Source organism: Falco biarmicus, chromosome Z, assembly GCF_023638135.1.
Source record: "Falco biarmicus isolate bFalBia1 chromosome Z, bFalBia1.pri, whole genome shotgun sequence".
NCBI classification, from domain to species: Eukaryota; Metazoa; Chordata; class Aves; order Falconiformes; family Falconidae; genus Falco; species Falco biarmicus.
In genome coordinates, this window is record NC_079311.1 from 3235350 (window position 1) to 3241755 (window position 6406).

The window sequence follows — 6406 nt, forward strand, 5'->3', positions numbered from 1 at the left end:
TGCAGGGACTATGGTTGTAATCTTACCCAAGATTGCTTCATGTTTATTATAAGAACCTTTCTGACTGATTGCATTTCAGCTGTTTTCAGTTTTAGGGAATTTCAAATTACTTCTGTTTCTAAGATGACAGGGAGTATACCTTTCTGCAGTTACTCTTAAGCTGCAGATGTATATATTAATCTTTTTCTTCCCCTGCTGACAACAAAGAGATTATGTACAGTTTGTGTGTTTCATGACAATAAAAATTCAGAATTCTGTTTATAAGGCTTCCTGTATTTTGCTTTTCCTGTGAAATTTCTATAATGTATATAAAATCATCATATAGCTTTATTCTTTATGTTACTTTTGTTTTGTATATTTTTCAGTAAGCAGTTCTGAATATTTTTGCTTCATTGGAACTAAAAGTGTTTCTGCAAATATACACAGGTATAAATCTGAAGTTAGCATTCAAGTCACTAGTCAAACGTGTTTATATGTCTTCAACATTCATCGCTGCTGAGATTATTTGCAATTTTATTTGCCTACCCTTGAATTGTGTCTTATCTTCCAAATTTCCCATCTTTGTCTCTCTACAATCTACTGAACATGTCAATGATGAATTGGCAAAATAAGACCTTGCTAATGGGAAAAACGCAGTGGAGAGCTTTTCTTTCTTATGACTTTTTCCTGTGAATGCTAGCACCACTAAACACTTGGTTTTCCCGGTCTAGGTACACAAGGAAGACATATCAGCCAAACAAGTGAAAATTATTATTAATGCTAGTATTCACTGAGGTGTTCCATCAGCTTTGTCCCGTCTGTAATGAAGGTTCATTTACACCCTGAAATCTTAACAAAAATTCAACAATAAATGCCAGTCCTCTTGGGATGTGGCTACAATGGTATATATTTCATATCTATTTAAATATATTACAGTATTAACTGTATTTGCTGCACTTTTAAAGGAGAAGTAGTATTCTTTTAAATCTGCTTAGGAATATCAACAAAAAAATACATATGGTTTACAAGTTCATATTTCTAAACTAGGTATTCACCTATTTTTTCATGCAGTCCCTTTGATTTATATCCAGCTTCTGGTCGCTCAACCACCTTTGGGACTCTGCTTCAGAATTTTACTTTCTGGATATCATTTTATTTTAGATTGATACTGATACAACTTTATATTGTGTTTTAAAATGTTTTTTAAAGATCTACTTTAATCACTATCACAACTTCTTTTAGTTGCTTTAGATTTCTCACTTCTTGATAACAACATATATGGTGAAGATCTGAAAGACTGTAAAGTTGAAGTAATGAAGTTCTTAAATTTTATACAGTAATAAGATTTGGGCATCTGGTATTCCACCAGAGGCTACTTAATTACTTACAGTTTAGAGCTTAAAACCACTAAATTTAGCCTGTAAGATTTTTTTCTGGACCCCCAGGTTCAAATTTTGCCTTCAGATCCATCCACCTTAAGGATTGTGCTTAGAAATGTCAAGCTCTGTCTTAAAGCCGGTAGTATTTCTACTACTGCTCTGCCAAAGCTACTAAAATATTTTTTCTAATGTTAGAAACATCATTTGAAATAAATTAAATGAGAACTTACATTTGATATTATTTCAACATTAACATCGAAAGACAGGAGATTACGGTTCTGGTGTATTAATGTGAAGAATTCTGCTTTTAAATGCATGTATTATAGGCATTCATAGATATAGCAAGCTGAGGTGAATTAGACCACTTCCAAGTACTTGATGTATTATTTGGTAGCTTAAAAAAATATATATAAATATTTTAAACCTTTCATATTCTAATTTTCATACGTATTCAGACAATGTGGATACTACTTACAGATAAAACAATGAAATCTGCAAAAATGTGTGCTTTTAGGATTTGTGTTATGGTATAAATCAAATGGCTTTCTTGGAGTGACACCTCAGATAGGACTAGTGACAACAAAGTGCATCAATTCATGACACATTAACAGTGCTGTGAATCCACTAATAGTAAAAAAATATATAAATCAATCACTAATATTCTGATATATTGATTGCCTGAGAGTGCCTCATATACTCATAGTAAATGCCTGACTAATTAGCTGAAGTAAATATTTACAGAATTAATCCAGAACAAAATTTGCCCCATCAAACTTCATTATTAGGTATGGCAACCAGTTTGTGGAGATTTATAAAAATGTAACACAACATAAAATAGAATAATGGAAAAAATGAATTTTATAAGATTTTAAGAAGTTGTCTTTTCAAATTTTTAGATTTTCAGTTTTTCCTTCTCTGCAAAATTTCTAGGAGCACCATTAAAGGCGCAGAGAAACACCTGAAGTCCCCACATACAGGGACATAGCTGAAGGCATTCTTAACATCTGGCACAGAAGTCTGTAGGGGTTATGTAGAAACTTACATTCGACATCTGTGTTTGAAAAAGATTTGAGGGCTGGTATTTTTTTTTTCAACTAGTAAAAATAAGTCCAATCAAAAATAGCTTTTCACATAAAAAATAAGGTTTCTGTTTTCCAAATTAAAGGGAAGTGTGAGTCTTCATCACAATAAATGTCATGAATTAAATTTAGTTATAGCTTTCAATATTTTCTTATTAGGATACAAGCACGAAGCTGTATTTTTTGAGTTTATTATAATAATTACTGAAAACAGAATCCGTAAGAGCTGTTCTGTAAAATCAAACCAACAAAACCCCATGTTTTTGCAAAATATTATATATTATGACAAAAAATGACACTGCACATGAAATACTTCAATGTTTACTACTGCCATTAGTTCTTAAAATGAGTCCAGAGAAAGCAATTGCTGAATTTAATTCTGTTTCTACATAAATGTGAAACGAGAAATTTGACATGTTGATACATATACTGTTAAAAAAATGAAAAAAGAAAACAAGATAATACTAGATTAGTCTTTCAATTCTGTGCAGCAACACGGAACATCCATAACAAGCTGTCTTTCAAGGAGGAATTGCAAGTCATTTTTTGTGGTTGATGATTTTATGGTATCATTGTACCTATGATGTCAGAACTATACATTGCTGAAAGCAGATCAAAGAAAATTTTAAACTTTGATGTCACTTTTAAAAATAATTAAATAATCAGAAACCTAATGCGATGAAGAATGCATATCAGTATTTTACCTAGTTCACTTTATTACTTTTAGTATAGTTGGTGAAAGTATCTCAATGAAATAAATATTTCTCAATCATTTAGAAATACCTGTCTTGCCAGGTACTAATGTATCTGTGTTTTCATGGTTCTAAAATAAGAGCTTGCATGGCCAAACTAAATCCAGTTTTAGAAAAAAATTCCTCTATTCACTACTTTCTATGTTACCAAGACAGGTTATTTTTTTATTCCTTTTCTGTAATAGCTTGTATAAAATTTACTGTTCTTCTTAGGTAACATGCTTATGTCCCACACTGTTTAATAGTCCAGAAAATTTGAGCAAAATTCCTAAGTAAGTCAGGCTATTTCATCTTGACAATACTTTTTACCACTCTACCACTAGTATACTGTTATTAAAGGATGATTCGATCTAACTTTGCAATGCTGCATTTGACTGTAAGTTTTACTTTATGACCTAAGAAACCTGTCTTCATCCAGTCTATATAAAACTGCTCAGGCAATAGGACAAGGAAAAGCTCTTTTTCTTTTTTTTTCCCTTTTCCTTTTCCTTCTCCTTCTTTCTCCTTTTCCTTTTCCTTTTCCTTTTTCTTTTCTGTTTCCTTTTCTTTCCTTTTCCTTTTCCTTTTCCTTTTCCTTTTCCTTTTCCTTTTCCTTTTCCTTTTCCTTTTCCTTTTCCTTTTCCTTTTCCTTTTCCTTTTCCTTTTCCTTTTCCTTTTCCTTTTTTTTTCCTTTTCCTTTTCCTTTTCCTTTTCCTTTTCCTTTTCCTTTTCCTTTCCCTTCCCCTTTCCCTTTCCCTTTTCCCTTTCTTTTTTCCTTCTCCTTTTCCTTTTCCTTCTCCTTCTCCTTCTCCTTCTCCTTCTCCTTTTCCTTCTCCTTCTCCTTTTCCTTCTCTGTCTCACTCTCATTCTCATTTTCCCTTTCCCTTTTTATATTCCATCAGGCCTTACAGAAGCCTAGTTAGGAGGAAGAAAAAAAAAAAAAAGAAGCAGCAAGCTTTTTGGATTAATGATCTCTTTGGTTGTTCTTGATGCTCTAAGTCATTGAATTATTATTATGGAAAAAAGTGCTTGAGGCAGCAAAAGAAAGAAATATTCTGCATTAATGCCAAATGACGCTGAATAAAATTTTGGAAAAGAAATATACATGAAACAGCAATTTCTGTCTGATTTTGTATAAGATCATGGTGGTGGGGCAAGGCTGAACAGTTACTTACTTATAATAACAGGATTGAAAACTAGGCTAGTTTACTTTTTCCCAAAAGTCAAATCCCAATTGCTGCTGTTCATGGTATTATTTTTCTATCTCACATAAGACTTCTGTTTAATGTAAGTGAGTCAGATTCTGGTTCTAAGTTTTTGATAAAAAAGTATTTCCACTGGGAAGATTAAAGAGTTCTGCTCTCATGTTTGAATATTACTTTCAGAGTCGAGGGACTGTGTTGGTCCTATCTGTAATCTGTTCTTTATTTAAAGAGAAATTCTGTCTGTCTGAAATCATGTTTTAGATCACTATAGCACAGCAACAACATTGATTTGCAATTCTAGATGAAAAATGAAAGACTGGATATCAACATTATACAGCATAATTATGCTGATGCTTTAGCTGACTTTCAGCACATGTCCTATGGGGGTTAGAGTATCAGAAGTCTGAACACAGATGGGTTGAAAAATAGAACGGCTCGTCCCTTTCATTATGAACTCAAATTCATGATCCTTGCCTTTGGAATATACTGAAACTAATTCAGCCTTTTGTTAAAATCAGTGGTAATTGCTTACAGAGACTCAAGATCACAGAACTATAGGAGTACAACAATGACAGGAGAGAAAACGTTACTCCTTAATTGTTTTCTGAAAATTTCTGACAGTTGATGGAAAGGCCTGTGACATAGACAAAGAACACTGCACCCTGTCAAAGCCAGAGATCTCTCGGGTGGTTCACTCAGGAAGGTAAAAGAAAAAGAAAAAAAAAAAAAAAAAAGTGAAAATTGCTCCAGATAAATATGAAGAGTGATTTTCTGTCATGTGATTTCTATTTAATTTTATAAATGTTGGTAAAAGTTAAGCAATGTTTCTTCTTGTCTACTGTAGAAGCTAAACAAATTCTGCCCCATAGAATTTGATAAGTTCATGGAGTATATTGTGGCCCTCCTGACTTCCCTCACCACAATCAAAAGACCATAGTGTATCAATATGTTGCTTCAAATAGTTGGATTCACAGGATTTATTTTCCCTCTGAGACCATTAATGGAACAACATTATCCCTTCATGCAATTCAGTGCATGCATTGACAAGACCAAGGTAAAAATAGAAAAGAAAAATTACATATTTATTATTTAAACTAATTCCAGATATAGCTGTTAAAAATACTTGAAAAAATACACTTCTCTTCTAAAAGAACTCATCCAAACCAGAAGTGACAAATGCAGTCTTACCTTACTCTGAAGTATATAGAAACTTACCCTTTACTTTAAAAGATGTTGAAAAATGCTTTCAGTTCATTTATATTTTTGCATTATTACTCAGTAAGTTACTGGAAGCTCAGAACAGGCATATTTTTCCTTGGTGTGAAACTATCAAATTTTGTATCAGGTCCTGGTCTGCTAATTTTAAAAAGATTAAGTATTTTAATGGGAAACTGTGAGGAATTTTTCGTGTTTCCAGCATTGCCAATAGTTGGAGAATGACTGAACAGAAACCAACTTGGAAATCTTGGGTTTAATTTCCAATCTTTATACTGTTTTGTTAACTATGACTAACTCAACATTTCATGTTCAGCCCTTAGTGCTGCTTGAATTTCCAGACATACTGAAAATATTTCTTTTAATTAACTGTTCAGTTAGAACACTTCCTTTTTTATTACAGTGCAGTCACAAAACTAAAAAAATCAAATTAATAATAATTATAGTTGGAATATTCATTTTGCAAGAAATGCTGAAAAAATGAAAGTAATTTAATGACAATTTGAGTAAAACATTCTGCTGAAGAAGTCCAAAATAATCAGAAAATTCAGTGTAAAGTTCTGAGCATCAAAGCTTCTGGCTGTGGCAGAGGCTGTGGAGCTCACATCGTCTTGGTTTTCATACTCTAAAAGCCCATGCTGAGCCAGGACTTGGAAATTTAATAGAGTTTCTGGTGTTTACACATTGTCAGGGTTGTGGCTTAGGGCAGCCTAAATATTGAAAGCTTATTTGTTTTGCTTGATGCTATCAGAAGTCTTTTCATCTTTTTTTGCTCTGAGAGTATATGTAAAATAAGAGCCAAGATAAATGATTTAAGT